Genomic DNA, 17,455 nt, shown 5'->3' with positions numbered 1-17,455 from the left:
TAACATATTTATCCATGTAATTCTATTTATTGTGACATGAATATTCAGGTCCATAAGATTCAAGAAAAAAGTTTAATATTGACATAAAAATAATAATACTTCAAGCATACTAACCAAGCAATTATGTCTTCTCAAAATAACATGGCCAAAGAAAGCTATCCCTACAAAATCATATAGTCTGGCTATGCTCTATCTTCACCACACAAAATACTTAAATCGTGCACAACCCCGATGACAAGCCAAGCAATTGTTTCATACTTTTGATGTTCTCAAACTTGTTCAATCTTCATGCAATACATGAGCGTGAGCCATGGACATAGCACTACAGGTGGAATTGAATGGTGGTTGTGGAGAAGATAAAAAGGGAGAAGATAGTCTCACACCAACTAGGCGTATCAACGGGCTATGAAGATGCCCATCAATAGATATCAATGTGAGTGAGTAGGGATTGCCATGCAACGGATGCACTAGAGCTATAAGTGTATGAAAGCTCAACAGAAGGAACTAAGTGGGTGTGCATCCAACTCGCTTGCTCACGAAGACCTAGGGCATTTTGAGGAAGCCCATCATTGGAATATACAAGCCAAGTTCTATAATGAAAGATTCCCACTAGTATATGAAAGTGATAACATAGTAGACTCTCTATCATGAAGATCATGGTGCTACTTCGAAGCACAAGTGTGGTAAAAGGATAGTAGCATTGTCCCTTCTCTCTTTTTCTCTTGTTTTTTTATTTGGGCCTTTACCTCTTTTTTATTTACTTACAACTCAAGAATTACAACTCAATACTTAGAACAAGATATGAATCTATATGAATGCCTCCGGCGGTCTACCGGGATGTGCAATGATGCATGAGTGACATGTATGAAGAATTAAGAATGGTGGCTTTGCCACAAATACGATGTCAACTACATGATCATGCAAAGCAATATGACAATAATGGAGCGTGTCATAATAAACGGAACGGTGGAAAGTCACATGGCAATATATCTCGGAATGGCTATGGAAATGCCATAATAGGTAGGTATGGTGGCTGTTTTGAGGAAGATATATGGTGGGTGTAAGATACCGGCGAAAGGTGCGTGGTATTAGAGAGGCTAGCAATGGTGTAAGGGTGAGAGTCACTGGTAGAAAAAGGGCCTATAGTCCCGGTTCGTAAGGGCCTTTAGTCCCGGTTCAGGAACCGGGACTAAAGTGTCGGTACTAATACCTCCACCCTTTAGTCCCGGTTCAATCCAGAACTGGGACAAAAGGCCCTCCACGTGGGCAGTGCGCAGAGCCCAGTCAGGAGACCCTTTGGTCCCGGTTGGTGCCACCAACCGGGACCAAAGGGTCTCCTGACTGGGCTCTGCGCACTGCCCACGTGGAGACCCTTTGGTCCCGGTTGGTGGCACCAACCGGGACCAATAGGCATCCACGCGTCAGCACTTCTGTGGCTGGGGTTTTTGTTTTTTTTTTGAAAGGGGGGGGGGGTTGGGGGTTTTAGGGGGTTAATTTAGGTGTTTCATATATTGTGTTAGCTAGTTATAATTAATAGAGAGAAGTGTCCTCTGTTATGTCTATGCTTGGTCGACGCTACGTACTATACATACGTATATAGAGAGGACTAGACACGCTAGCTAGCTAGTAAGCAAACGAAGGAAACAGAAGATCGTCATGAACATATATGCATATATACAGAGAGAAGTGATATCGACCACCTCTCCTTCTCCGAGAGATTGGTCGAACAACAAGTTCTCGTATATCTATCTGACACTACCGGCTACATATATACAGTAATTATCTCTTACAAATATAATCATACGGACTCAGGGTTAACATAGAATTCTCCGTCTTCAGGGATCACGTGGTCAAGAAAGAATGCCGCCAATTCCTCTTGAATTCCTCGCATGCGAGCTGGTGCTAGGAGTTCATCCCGCTTCCGAAACATCTAATTTAAAGAAGGGGGTCAATACATATATATATGAATGAATGAAACTCAACACAAATGATGGTAATAAAATAAAATTGTGAATGTTGTTATTTACGTACTTCATATTGTTCGTCAGTGTAGCCCCGCTCACAGGTCGTGTGGCGGATGGACTCGCAAACATAGTAACCACAGAAATCATTCCCTTGTTGCTGCCACAACCACTTTACAAGAAATAGAGGTTAATCAAACTGATAAGCAAGAATGGCAAATGGTATTGATGAAACTAGCGCTTGAATGACTAGTAGATGCGCTTAAAATGCTACTATAGCTAGTACTTACTTTCGGGTGTCTAAATTGCAGCTCCTTCGGCAGTCCCGGAGCTTTTCTGGTGAATTTTCTCCAAACCCTGCCGGACAAAGAAAACAATTACTTGATATATCAGGAAATGAACAAAGTTGCTGATATGGTGGATAATGATCGATTTAACTTACTTCTCGAGTATTTGAGTCATGTCTGCATAGTCCTTGGGATCTTTTCGTCTTGAGTCTAAGACGGTTACTAGTCCCTGCTCAAGCTTAATATGTAGGAGAATATAGTGGAAACTGCACACGCATGAATAACTCATCAATTACATTACTATAACCTTGACTAATATATAAGGGAAACCGAATACGCACAAGACAGTAACACTCACTTGAAGTTGTAAGGAAAGAGTATTATATCTTTGTTTTGATTTATTATCAACGATTCTAGCATGCTGGCCTCGGTTTCTGCGGCATGAAATTTAACCTGAGTTGCATCTATGAGATTTGTGTTAATGAACCCAATATCACCGACTTGTCTTTTCTTCAATTCGATGATCTTCAATCTGCATAATATAGTGAGGATGATTATAAATACATGCAATGAAAGAGCTAAGCTATATAGAGAAACTTAATGACAAAAGTAGTACTACTTACAGACAGTAGCAGGTGGCAGTTGCTTTATCGAGGGCCAATTGATTGAAGAACTGATAGAACTCCTCAAATGGAACAGGCAACAGATCAATTCCAACGAGGTCATGCTCCGGTTTAACTCTCGCATACAAAGTACTCCTCCCCCCAGAGTCTCTGCAGATTTTCAAGTACCAATCATGCAATCTTCGCATCATCGTTGATAGAGATCTTTCATCTTTGACGAGAGGCTTCCCGTACTCGTATCTTTGTATCTGCACGTCCATGGGGTCATAATGTACTTCGTCGGGCAGGTAATCTGCAGGATTGCTATAACCGGGCACCATCCTCGAATCATTATCGACGTTGTGGCTAGGCACCTTGAGCGGGGGCACGATTGCTTCGCTTGTTCGCCGAGCTGGGCAATTTGTTTCCCAGCTCGTCGTTGTTTCAGCCTTTGATCACTGACAGTACTTCCCGACCGCTCCGCTTCGGCAAATTCCTTTCCAATAATGTGGTCATAGTTTCCTTTCGGCGAATCAGACTTCGGTGTTTTTGTCAGGGCAGCCAGAGTGCGCTTCACTTTCACCCGATCTACCTTCTCCTCCGGAGGTGGATGTTTCTTTGCTTTCACCCCTTCAAAGAATTTCTTCACTTCTTCTCGCGCGATCTCGGCGTTCTCCTCCTGGGTCCTCTCGTATGGTAACTTCTCTGGAGTCTTCAGAGAAGGACCGAATCTGTATGTCCTCCCGCCTCTGGTTGTACTGCTAGACGCCGACCGAGCAGACGTAGCGGTTGTCTTCTTTACTTGCTTAAGCGGCGGAGGAGAAGGACTACGACGCGCCGGAGCAGCTGGAGCGGCGGCAGGTCTCTTCCGCCCTTGCTGACGAGGCGGAGAAGGAGGAGGCGGGCTGCTCGGGCGCGTCGGCGCAGGCGGAGAAGGAGGCGGAGTGCCGCCGCGCGCCGGAGAAGGAGCCGACCGAGGGCCCTGATCGTCACTCGCCGGAGGAGGAGGAGGCGGTGGAGGCGGAGTGCCCTGACTCGCCAGAGGAGGAGGAGGAGGCGGTGGCGTCCAGTTCGGAAGGTTGATGAGGTCCTTCCGCCATAGGCATGGAGTCTTCAGAGCAGACCCCAGCCGAGTCTCCCCTTCACCGGTAGGGTGGTCAAGCTGGAGGTCCTCAAATCCCTCCGTTATCTCATCCACCATCACCCTAGCATATCCTTCTGGAATCGGCCGGCAGTGAAAAGTTACGCCGGGTTCAGTAGGATAAACAGAGCCAACAGCCGCCTTGACCTTCAAATTCATCCATTGCGTCATAAGGTGGCAATTTTGAGACTCCGTGATAGCATACACGGGATACCTGGTAGGAGCCGTCAAGGCATGCTCTAGCTGAAGCAGCTCGGTGGAAGCCACGCTGCTTCTGCGCTGAGATGGCGGGGTAGCTTCGGGGGAGGCTTCGGCAGTACGTTTGCTGCGATTTGCTTCTCGTTCCTCTATCGCGTCCACCCTTGCTTGCAGCGCCTGCATTTGGGTCTGCTGCACTTTTTTCCTCCTCTCATGGGATTTGTAACCGCCTGCGTCCGGAAACCCAACCTTCCACGGAACGGAGCCTGGCGTGCCTCGTGTCCGTCCAGGGTGCTCAAGATTCCCGATGGCCATTGTGAGCTCGTCGTTCTCTCTGTCTGGAAAGAACGTCCCTTCCTGCGCTGCTTCGATATACTGCTTAAGCTTACTGACTGGTATGTCCATTTGATCGTTCGTCCAAATGCACTTCCCTGTTTCAGGGTCCAGGGTTCCGCCAGCCCCGAAGAACCAAGTCCGGCAACGGTCTGGCCAGTTATTTGTCTCTGGTTCGATCCCTTTATGAACCAGATCATTCTCACTCTTGGACCACTTAGGCCGGGCTACGAGGTAGCCACCTGACCCCGTGCGATGGTGAAGCTTCTTCTTCGCAGCATTTTGCTTGTTTGTCGCCGACATCTTCTTACTCTTTTCTGATGTCTTGTGGGCCACAAATGCGGGCCAGTGATCTCTGATCTTCTCATATCTGCCCTTGAATTCTGGTGTCTCATTTTTTTCGACAAACTTATTCAGCTCTTTCTTCCACCTCCTGAATAGTTCTGCCATCCTCTTCAGAGCAAAAGACTTGATTAATTTCTCTTTAACTGGGTTCTCTGGATTATCCTCAGGCGGTAGGGTGAAATTTGACTTCAGCTCAGTCCAAAGATCATTTTTCTGCATATCATTGACATAAGACACCTCAGGGTCTTCTGTAGCTGGCTTAAACCATTGCTGGATCCTTATCGGGATCTTGTCCCTAACCAGAACCCCGCACTGAGCAACAAATGCGCTCTTTGTCCGGAGGGGTTCAATAGGTTGGCCGTCGGGCGCGATTGCTATGATCTCAAACTTTTCATCCGAGCTCAACTTTTTCTTCGGGCCTCGTCTCTTTACCGAAGTTGTGCTCGATTCGGAGGGCTAGAAAAAAGAACAAAGACTTAATTAATATGTGTACATACCAAAACAATGAATGCATCAATCAACTAGTCAGCATAGGCTTAACTAATATATATACCTGGCCGGACTCGGTTTCGTTCACCGGAGCCGTCATCACGGTCTCCTTCTTGCACCGGCATTGGGTCACCGGAGCCGTCCTCATGTTCTTCTTCTTGCACCGGCATTAGGTCACCGTAGCCAGCTTGTTCACCCTGTCCTTCCAGACCATCGGTTTTGTTGAGAAACAACGAGATGGCATCACTTCCTTCTGCGATTATGTCCCTCAACAACGCTTCTTTTGTTGCTTCGTCTAGGGCGGTGTCCATAGTTTCTACAAATATTTACAACATGGCAATTATTATTCAAACATGATAGATGGATATATTAGTGCCAAATGTAGAACTAGCTACCTAATCATAGTAAGCTATCGGGAGGGGGTATATATCGACAACGACGACACTACATCTATGTCCCTCGACGACCCTCATTCCCGATAAAAAAAAGAGGAAGAAGAAGAAAAATAAGAGGAGAAGAAAGAATAGAGGAGTAGATCTCCTCTATTCTTTCTTCTCCTCTTTTTTTCTTCTTCCTCTTCTTTTTTTATCCTCTTCTTCCTCTCATGTCCGATAGGATCGCCGAGGGGTCGGGAGGTTGCTTAGTGTCTCAGGATTCAACAAAACCATGTCTTCATCATTAGGCGAAAGTAACATGTGCATGATGGTACGAAGCTCTTCAAAGTTGTTCTGGAACGGACTCCCAGATAGGATAATCCGCCTTTTGGTACAAAGTTCAGCAAGAGCCTTCTGAATATCGCTATTTGGAAGGCCTTTGCTGAATTGGTACCAAAAGGCGGATTATTCTATCCGGGACTCCATTCCAAAACAACTTTGCAGAACTTCGTACCAACATGCCCTGGTTACTTCCGGCTAATGATGAAGGCATGGACTTCTTCAATACTTTGACACTAGGAAACCTCTCTCGACCCCTCGGCGATCCTCGACCCCTCGAACCCTCGACGACCCTGGAACCCTCGACCCCTAGACGACCCTCTTCTTCCTCTCATGTTCGAGAGGATCGCCGAGGGGTCGGGAGGTTGCCTAGTGTCAAAGGATTCAACAAAACCATGTCTTCATCATTAGGCGAAAGTAACATGTGCATGATGGTACGAAGCTCTTCAAAGTTGTTCTGGAACGGAGTCCCAGATAGGATAATTCGGTTTTTGGTACAAAGTTCAGCAAGAGCCTTCCGAATATCGCTATTTGGAAGGCCTTTGCTGAATTCGTACCAAAAAGCGGATTATTCTATCCGGGACTCCATTCCAGAATAACTTTGCAGAACTTCGTACCAACATGCCCTGGTTACTTCCGGCTAATGATGAAGGCATGGATTTCTTCAATACTTTGACACTAGGAAACCTCTCTCTACTTCCGGCTAATAAGAAGAAGAAGAAGAAGAAGAAAAGAAGAAAAAAAGAGGAGAAGAAGAAAGGAATAGTGGAGAAAAGAGAAAATAGAATATATTCTATTTTCTCTTCTTCTCCACTATTCCTTTCTTCTTCTCCTCTTCTTTTTCTTCTTTTTTCTTCTTCTTATTTATTTCTCCTCTTCTTTTCGGTAGAGGAAACCCTAAATAGCTGGCAAGTATCGTGGGTGTGAGATACATGTGGCCTTCGGTGTCGGACACTACATCCACGTCCCACAAGTGACGTGGGGGTCGAAGCCCGCGCCACTTGTGGGATGTGGATGTAGTGTCCGACACCGACGGTACATGTATCTCACACCGACGATACTTTCTATTTAGGGTTTCTCCTCTACCGCTCGGCGACCCTCTCGACGACCCTCGTTCCCGATAAAATAAAGAGGAAGAAGAAGAAGAAAAAAGAAGAGAAGAAAGAATAGAGGAGAAGACTTCCTCTTCTTCCTCTCTTCTTCTTCCCCTTCTTCCTCGCCTCTCTCATGAATGTCCGGCGTTCTCGACCCCCCCACGTGTCAAAGAAAAAAAAGAAGAAGAAAAATAGGAGAAGAAGAAAGGAATAGAGGAGAAAAGAGAAAATAGAATATATATTCTATTTTTCTCTTCTTCTCCTCTATTCCTTTCTTCTTCTCCTCTTCTTTTTCTTCTTTTTTCTTCTTCTTATTTATTTCTCCCCGTCTTCCTCTCCCCCCTCGGCGACCCTAGACCCCCTCTCGACCCCCTCTTCTTCTCCCTCTTCTAATTCATTTGTTCATATGAATATACAAACATTTTCATATTTACAATAATTAATATCACCAAAAAAATCTATGAACAGAAAAAATCCTATATTCTTTCTTCTCCTTCATATTTACTATTTTTTGCATATGAACAGAAAAAAATCTATGAAAAAAATCATATGAAAAAAATCCTATATTCTTTCATATTTACTATTTTTTGCATATATACATAAAAAAAAGCATATAACAGAAAAAAAAGCATATAACAGAAAAAAAGCATATAACAGAAAAAAAAGCATATAACAAAAAAAATATGCTAGCTAGGGCGCCGCGGCCGGACCAGAGGACGACGGCGACGGCGACGCGGGCGACGGCCATGGCAACGATGGGGGCGGGCGGGCGACGGCGACGACGACGATGCGGGCGGGCGGGCGACGGCGACGGCGACGACGGGGCGGCGCGCGGCGCGGGCGACGGCGACGATGGGCGCGGGCGACGGCGACGATGGGGGCGGGCGGCGTCGGGGCGGCACGCGGCGCGGGCGACATGGGTGACGGCGACGGGTGCGGGCCGGGGCGGGCCGGGGCGGCACACGGCGCGGGCGGCGGCGACGATGGGGGCGGGCGGCGTCGGGGCAGGGACGAGGGCGGTGCGGGGCGGCGCAGGGACGAGGGCGACGACGACAGGGGCGGGCCGGGGCGGCGCGCGGCGCGGGCGACGGCGACGATGGGCGCGGGCGACGGCGACGATGGGGGCGGGCGGCGTCGGGGCAACTGCAGGATGAGAATGAAAAAATGCTAAGTGCTTCCTTATATAGAACAGGCTTTAGTCCCGGTTCGTGGCAGCAACTGGGACCAAAGGTGGGCATTAGTCGCGGTTGGTGCCACGAACCGAGACCAAAGGTCAATTTTCGGCAGGCCAAAGGGCGGAAAGCGGCGACCTTTGGTCCCGGTTGGTGCCACCAACCGGGACTAAAGGGGGGCATTGGTCACGGTTGGTGCCACCAACCGTGACCAATGCCCCCCTTTAGTCCCGGTTGGTGGCACCAACCGGGACCAATGCCCTTGTGCGCCCCGCGCCCAGAAGTTTAGTCCCACATCGCTAGCTGAAGGGCACCGATACTGGTTTATAAGCGCTGCTCTGCCTCCCCTTTCGAGCTCCTCTCAAATGTAGGCTTTCGGGCCTAAACTGCTACTGCCTGTGGGCCTATTAGGCCTCTGCGGGCCTGAATCCTGGCCCATGTAGGGTTTCTAGTCGTATTCAGGCCGTGGAGGCCCAGTAGGTGGCATTTTTTTTGGTTTTTTCTTTTCTATTTCTACATTTTTTGGTTTTTTATTTTTTTGTTTCTACTTAAAACTAAATAATTACAGTTTTTTAGTGATTTCTTTTTGCTTTTAGGTCACAAAAATTATAAACTTTCTGTTAGTGCCATTAGTTTTAAATTTTAAATAGTTTAAATTTGAATTTTTAAAAATTTGTGTGAATCACTAGTTTATGAATAACTTACTATAAAATTAGAATTTTTTTCTATTTATTTTTTATTTCTACTTACAACTAAATACTTACAGTTTTTTAGTGATTTCTTTTTGCTTTTAGGTCACAAAAATTATAAACTTTCTGTTAGTGCCATTAGTTTTAAATTTTAAATAGTTTAAATTTGAATTTTTAAAAATTTATGAATAAATTTACTATAAAATTAGAATTTTTTTCTTCTTTGCTATTTATTTTTTATTTATACTTACAATTAAATACTTATAGTTTGATTTTAGGTCACACAAATTATATTCTTTTTGCTATTGAAGAATATTATAGTTTTATTTAGTTGATCATAACATAATATTTTAATTGATTGTTTTTATTTTCATAAAAGTTTTGTAGTTCATTCTGTTTGCTATTAATTCATTCTTTGAGCTAAATGACTCTGAAATTGGAAAGCATTTCAAAATGAACTCTGAAAAGGTTGAAAGTTGGCATGGTATCATCATTTCACCCACATAGCATGTTCCAAAAAGTAGAGAGGGTTACGACAAAAACTTGATGCACTTCGTGTACAAAATGGACAATCACTTTCGAAGTATCAAAGTTTCGAACCATAAGACATGAAAGCATTTCAAATGAACTCTGAAAAAGTTGAAAGTTGGGATGGTATCATAATTTCACCCACATAGCATTTGCTTATTGCGGGAGAAAGTCTTCACTTTTTCTTTGCTTGTGTCATTTGCTTATTGCGCCGTAACCATGGATAATCTTCATTGTTTATCAGGATGCTTGGGTCAGCCTTGACATTGAAGGGAGGAATTTCATGAAACTTTTCATAATCTTCAGACATGTCTGTCTTGCCGTCCACTCCCAGGATGTCCCTTTTTCCTGAAAGAACTATGTGGCGCTTTGGCTCATCGTATGATGTATTCGCTTCCTTATCTTTTCTTTTTCTCGGTTTGGTAGACATGTCCTTCACATAGATAACCTGTGCCACATCATTGGCTAGGACAAACGGTTCGTCAGTGTACCCAAGATTTTTCAGATCCACTGTTGTCATTCCGTACTGTGGGTCTACCTGTACCCCGCCGCCTAACAGATTGACCCATTTGCACTTAAACAAAGGGACCTTAAAATCAGGTCCGTAGTCAAGTTCCCATATGTCCACTATGTAACCATAATATGTGTCCTTTCTGCTCTCGGTTGCTGCATCAAAGCGGACACCGCTGTTTTGGTTGGTGCTCTTTTGATCTTGGGCGATCGTGTAAAATGTATTCCCATTTATCTCGTATCCTTTGTAAGTCAATACAGTCAAAGATGGTCCCCTGGACAACAAGTACAACTCATCACAAACAGTGTTGTCACCTCTGAGACGTGTTTCCAACCAACTGCTGAAAGTCGTGATGAGTTCACATGTAATCCAGTCGTCGCACTACTCCGGGTGTTTGGAGCGCAGACTGTTCTTGTGTTCATCGACATACGGGGTCACCAAGGTAGAGTTCTGTAGAACTGTGTAGTGTGCTTGAGACCAAGAATATCCGTCCCTGCATATTATTGAGTCTCTTCCAAGAGTGCCTTTTCCAGTCATTGTCCCCTCATACCGCGATTTAGGGAGACCTATCTTGTTAAGGCCAGGAATGAAGTCAACACAAAACCCGATAACATCCTCTGTTTGATGGCCCATGGAGATGCTTCCTTCTGGCCTAGCGCGGTTACGGACATATTTCTTTAGGACTCCCATGAACCTCTCAAAGGGGAACATATTGTGTAGAAATACGGGCCCCAGGATGACAATCTCGTCGACTAGATGAACTAGGACGTGCGTCATGATATTGAAGAAGGATGGTGGGAAGACCAGCTCGAAACTGACAAGACATTGCGCCACATCACTCCTTAGCCTTGGTACGATTTCTGGATCGATCACCTTCTAAGAGATTGCATTGAGGAATGCACATAGCTTCACAATGGCTAATCGGACGTTTTCCGGTAGAAGCCCCCTCAATGCAACCGGAAGCAGTTGCGTCATAATCACGTGGCAGTCATGAGACTTTAGGTTCTGAAACTTTTTCTCTGGCATATTTATTATTCCCTTTATATTCGACGAGAAGCCAGTCGTGACCTTCATATTGAGCAGGCATTCAAAGAAGATTTCTTTCTCTTCTTTCGTAAGAGCGTAGCTGGCAGGACCTTTATACTGCTTCGGAGGCATGCCGTCTCTTTCGTGCAAACGTTGCAGGTCCTCTCGTGCCTCAGGTGTATCTTTTGTCTTCCCATACACGCCCAAGAAGCCTAGCAGGTTCACGCAAAGGTTCTTCATCACGTGCATCACGTCGATTGAGGAGCGGACCTCTAGGTCTTTCCAGTAGGGTAGGTCCCAAAATATAGATTTCTTCTTCCACATGGGTGCGTGTCCCTCAGCGTCATTCGGAACAGCTAGTCCACCGGGACCCTTTCCAAAGATTACGTAGTGTAAATCATTGACCATAGCAAGCACGTGATCACCGGTGCGCATGGCGGGCTTCTTCCGGTGATCTGCCTCGCCTTTGAAATGCTTGCCTTTCTTTCGACATTGATGGTTGGTCGGAAGAAATCGACGATGGCCCAGGTACACATTCTTCCTGCATTTGTCCAGGTATATACTTTCAGTGTCATCTAAACAGTGCGTGCATGCGTGGTATCCTTTGTTTGTCTGTCCTGAAAGGTTACTGAGAGCGGGCCAATCGTTGATGGTCACGAACAGCAACGCCTTAAGGTTAAATTCCTCCTGTCTGTGCTCATCCCACGTACGTACACCGTTTCCATTCCACAGCTGTAAAAGTTCTTCAACTAATGGCCTTAGGTACACATCAATTTCGTTGCCGGGTTGCTTAGGGCCTTGGATGAGAACTGGCATCATAATGAACTTCCGCTTCATGCACATCCAAGGAGGAAGGTTATACATACATAGAGTCACGGGCCAGGTGCTGTGATTGCTGCTCTGCTCCCCGAAAGGATTAATGCCATCCGCGCTTAAAGCAAACCATACATTCCTTGGGTCCTTTGCAAACTCATCCCAGTACTTTCTCTCGATTTTTCTCCACTGCGACCCGTCGGCGGGTGCTCTCAACTTCCCATCTTTCTTTCGGTTCTCACTGTGCCATCGCATCAACTTGGCATGCTCTTCGTTTCTGAACAGACGTTTCAACCGTGGTATTATAGGAGCATACCACATCACCTTCGCAGGAACCCTCTTCCTGAGGGGCTCGCCGTCAACATCACCAGGGTCATCTCGTCTGATCTTATACCACAACGCACCGCATACCGGGCATTCGTTCAGATCCTTGTAGGCACCGCGGAAGAGGATGCAGTCATTAGGGCATGCATGTATCTTCTCCACCTGCAATCATAGAGGGCATACGACCTTCTTTGCTGCGTATGTACTGTCGAGCAATTCGTTATCGTTTGGAAGCTTCTTCTTCAATATTTTCAGTAGCTTCTCAAATCCTTTGTCAGCCACAGCATTCTCTGCCTTCCACTGCAGCAATTCCAGTACGGTACCGAGCTTTGTGTTGCCATCTTCGCAATTGGGGTATAACCCTTTTTTGTGATCCTCTAACATGCGATCGAACTTCAGCTTCTCCTTTTGACTAATGCATTGCATCCTTGCATCGACAATGACCCGGCAGAGATCATCATCATCGGGCACATTGTCTGGTTCCTCTTTATCTTCAGCAGCTTCACCCATGGCAGCATCATTGGGCACATCGTCTGGTTCCTCTTGATCTTCACCAGCTCCCCCCGTTGCAGCATCACCGTATTCAGGGGGCACATAGTTGTCATCGTACTCTTCTTCTTCGCCGTCTTCCATCATAACCCCTATTTCTCCGTGCCTCGTCCAAACATTATAGTGTGGCATGAAACCCTTGTAAAGCAGGTGGGAGTGAAGGATTTTCCGGTTAGAGTAAGACCTCGTATTCCCACATTCAGTGCATGGACAACACATAAAACCATTCTGCTTGTTTGCCTCAGCCGCATCGAGAAACTCATGCACGCCCTTAATGTACTCGCGGGTGTGTCTGTCACCGTACATCCATTGCCGGTTCATCTGTGTGCATTATATATAATTAAGTGTCCAAATTAATAGAAGTTCATCATCACATTAAAACCAAAGTGCATACATAGTTCTCATCTAACAACATATAGCTCTCCAGAGCATCTAATTAATTAAACCATACATTGATACTATGTAAAACATTTCAATGCGAAAACAAATGCGATCATAATCGCAACCAAGGTAACAATTGATCCAACAGCATAATGATACCAAGCCTCGGTATGAATGGCATATTTTCTAATCTTTCTAATCTTCAAGCGCATTGCATCCATCTTGATCTTGTGATCATCGACGACATCCGCAACATGCAACTCCAATATCATCTTCTCCTCCTCAATTTTTTTTTATTTTTTCCTTCAACAAATTGTTTTCTTCTTCAACTAAATTTAACCTCTCGACAATAGGGTCGGTCGGCATTTACGATTCACATACATCCTAGATAAATAAAATCTATGTCACGTTGGTCGGCATAATTTTCATAAACAATAAATGAACCAATAGTTATGAAGATAATATACATACCAAATCCGAATCATAGACAGGACGAGGGCCAACGGGGGCGGATACCAAAACCATCGCACTATATAAGATGCAATAATAAATGTAAGAAAATGATACAAGTATCTATCTAAACAGACAAGTAAGAATATTTTTCCTTTCAGAAAGAAGATAAGAACAAGAGGCTCACCACGGTGGTGTCGGTGATGAGATCAGCGCGGGTGATCGACGGCGGTGAAGACGGGGAAGGGGCGTGACGGACCGCTAAATCTAGACAAATCTCGAGGAAAATGGAGCTTGGAGGTCGAGCTTCGAGAGGAGAAAGTTTAAGTAGTGTGGCTCGGGCATTCCATCGAACACCTCATGTGCATAGGAGGTGAGCAAGAGCACCACAAACCCCTCCCCTCGCCGGCCAGAGAAAAACAGAGCACTGGAGTGCTCTGCTCGCGGGCGAGGGTATATATAGGCACCTCATTGGTCCCGGTTTGTGGCAAGAACCGGGACTAAAGGGGAGCCTTTGGTCCCGGTTCAGGCCACCAACCGGGACCAATGGTGGTGGGCCAGGAGTGAGGCCCATTGGTCCCGGTTCGTCCCACCAACCGGGACCAAAAGGTCCAGACGAACCGGGACCAATGGCCCACGTAGTACGGCCGGCCCCCTGGGCTCATGAACTGGGACCAATGCCCACATTAGTCCCGGTTCTACACTGAACCGGGACTAATGGGCTGAGCCGGCCTAGACCATAGCCCTGTTTTCTACTAGTGAGTGCATATAATCCATGGACTCAACATTAGTCATAAAGAACTCACATACTTATTGTAAAAAGCTATTAGTTATCGAAACAATGTATTACACGCATGCTCCTAGGGGGATAGATTGGTAGGAAAAGACCATCGCTCGTCCCCGACCGCCACTCATAAGGAGGACAATCAATAAATAAATCATGCTCCGACTTCATCACATAACGGTTCACCATATGTGACGCCCCCGATTCAATCGTACACTAATCATACACGCAAACGTGTACGATCAAGATGAGGGACTCACGGGAAGATATCACAACAAAACTCTACAAATAAAATAAGTCATACAAGCATCATATTACAAGACAGGGGCCTCGAGGGCTCGAATACAAGAGCTCGATCATAGACGAGTCAGCAGAAGCAACAATATCTGAGTACAGAAATAATTTAAACAAGTTTGCCTTAAGAAGGCTAGCACAAACTAGGATACAGATCGAAAGAGGCGCAGGCCTCCTGCCTGGGATCCTCCTAACTACTCCTGGTCGTCGTCAGCGGGCTGCACGTAGTAGTAGGCACCTCCGGAGTAGTAGTAGTCATCATCGACAGTGGCGTCTGGCTCCTGGGCTCCATTGTCTGGTCGCAGCAATCGGGTATAGAAAAGGGGAAAAGAGGAAGCAAAGCAGTCGTGAGTACTCATCCAAAGTACTCGCAAGCAAGGAGCTACACTACAAATGTATGCATTGGTATCAAAGGGAATAAGGCTATCATATGTGGACTGAACTGCAGAATGCCGAAATAAGAGGGGGTAGCTAGTCCTGTCGAAGACTACGCTTCTGGTAACCTCCATCTTGCAGCAGAAGAAAAGAGTAGATGGTAAGTTCACCAAGTAGCATCGTGTAGCATAATCTACCCGGCGGTTCTCTCCTCGTCGCCCTGTTAGAGAGCGACCACCGGGTTGTATCTGGCACTTGGAAGGGTGTGTTTTATTAAGTATCCGGTTCTAGTTGTCATAAGGTCAAGGTACAACTCCAGGTCGTCCTGTTACCGAAGATCACGGCTATTCGAATAGATTAACTTCCCTCCAGGGGTGCACCACATTTCCCAACACGCTCGATCCCCTTTGTGCGGACACACTTTTCTGGGTCATGCCCGGCCTCGAAAGATCAACACGTCGCAGCCCTACCTAGGCACAACAGAGAGGTCAGCATGCCGGTCTAAATCCTATGGCGCAGGGGTCTGGGCCCATCGCCCATTGCACACCTGGACGTTGCGTACGCGGCCGCAAGCAGAACTAGCGCCCTTAATACAAGAGCAGGCTTACGGTCCAATCCGGTGCTCGCCGCTCAGTCGCTGACGTCACGAAGGCTTCGGCTGATACCACGACGTCGATTTCCCATAACTGTCCCCGCGTAGATGGTTAGTGCGTATAGGGCAGTGGCCAGACTCAGATCAAATACCAAGATCTCGTTGAATGTGTTATCTTGAAATAACCGCGAACACCGACCAGGGCCAGGCCTACCTCTCTCCTAGGTGGTCTCAACCTGCCCTGTCGCTTCGCCACAAAGATCCACACGGAGGGCTGTCGGGAAAGTATGTCCTTCCAGCCCCCAATTCGTGAATCAACCGCGGGTACTCCTCGAGCCGACCCATCTTTTGTTACCACAAGTATCATATATTATGTATAAGTATATACCCGTGACCACCTCCCGAGTGATCACGGCCCGATAGTATAGCATGGCAGACGGACAAGAATGTAGGGCCACTGATGATAAACTAGCATCCTATACTAAGCCTTTAGGATTGCAGGTAAGGTATCAACAGCTGTAGCAACAATGACAGGCTATGCATCAGAATAGGATTAACGGAAAGCAGTAACATGCTACACTACTCTAATGCAAGGAGTAAAGAGAAGAGTAGGCGATATCTGGTGATCAAAGGGGGGGCTTGCCTGGTTGCTCTGGCAAGAGAGAGGGGTCGTCAACACCGTAGTCGTACTGCGTAGCAGCGGCGTCGGTCTTGGTGTATAGCGAGAGAAGAGGGGGAAGAAACAATAAATATAATGCAAACAAACGCATGACGATGCATGATATGACAAAGCGTGATGCCAAGTGTGCCCTAACGCAGTATGAGGTGGTACCGGTGAAGGCGGAAAACATTCGGGAAAGTATTCCCGGTGTTTCGCGTTTTCGGACAGATGAACCGGAGGGGGAAAGTTTCATGTTCGCTATGCTAGGGATGCGTGGTGGACGAACGGGCAGCGCATCCAGATTCGTCTCGTTGTTCTGAGAACTTTCATGTACAAAGTTTTTTCATCCGAGTTACGGATTAAATGATATGATTTTCTAAAGATTTAAATCATTTATTGGAATTTACGTATTTAACAAAAAAGGAATTATGACATCAGCATGATGCAATGCTGACGTCAGCTGGTCAGAAGGTTGGCTGACCAGTCAAACCAGACAGGTGGGTCCAGTGGGACCCACATGTCATTGTCTGGGGCACTAAGAGAGTTTTAAAACTAACTAAATGGGTTAATTAGTGGGTGGGACCCAGTAGTCAGTGACTATTTAGTTAATTAATTTAATTAATGAAATAATTAGCATTTTATTTATTTACAAAAGTGTTTTAAATGACGCGGGCCCACATGTCAGTGGCAGTAGCTGCCACATCAGCGCAGTTGACTTCGGTCAACGTGGCCAGTTGGGACCCCTAGGACCATAGGCAGTGACCCAGGGGGTGGGCCCCTGTGTGCGAGCTCAGCGGAGCCGCCGGAGTAGCTCCGGCGAGCTCACGCGTAGCGGTCGAACGCCGGCGAGCGTCGAGATTCTCTTACGAGGCATCAAATCGGGTGCGGGCAGGCCCTCTGGAACGGCCTCGCGCCGCGTCCGATGAAGGGAAGCACGATGGCGGGGGTGGCCGGAATGGTCGCCGACGACGAGCGTGGCGGACGGCAGTTCGGGCGTGGACGGGGATCGCGCTACGGGGCGTTTGAACGAGGCGTGTTTGGGACCGAACTGACGAGCGCGTTGAGGCGCGTCGAACGGTGGAGGGGACTTGGCCGGAAACAGACGGAGACAACGGTGGTGAGTGGCGGAGCGGACGCCGGAGT

At 46.7% G+C, this 17,455-nt stretch overlaps 1 long non-coding RNA gene across 1 annotated transcript; it reads right to left on the bottom strand.

The window, feature by feature from the left end:
- Nucleotides 1-12,861: 12,861 nt before the first annotated feature.
- Nucleotides 12,862-14,295, bottom strand: LOC147977025 (uncharacterized). The gene is made up of 3 exons (XR_015601757.1): nt 13,794-14,295; nt 13,628-13,685; nt 12,862-13,096 (listed from the first exon to the last, which is right to left on the bottom strand). It is a non-coding gene; the product is annotated as an uncharacterized LOC147977025 (long non-coding RNA).
- Between the last annotated feature and the right edge of the window lie 3,160 nt (nt 14,296-17,455).

This window comes from Triticum urartu, chromosome 4A, assembly GCF_056163025.1.
Source record: "Triticum urartu cultivar PI428250 chromosome 4A, HENAU_Tu73, whole genome shotgun sequence".
Lineage (NCBI taxonomy): Eukaryota > Viridiplantae > Streptophyta > Magnoliopsida > Poales > Poaceae > Triticum > Triticum urartu.
This window is presented reverse-complemented; position numbering and strand designations above follow the sequence as displayed.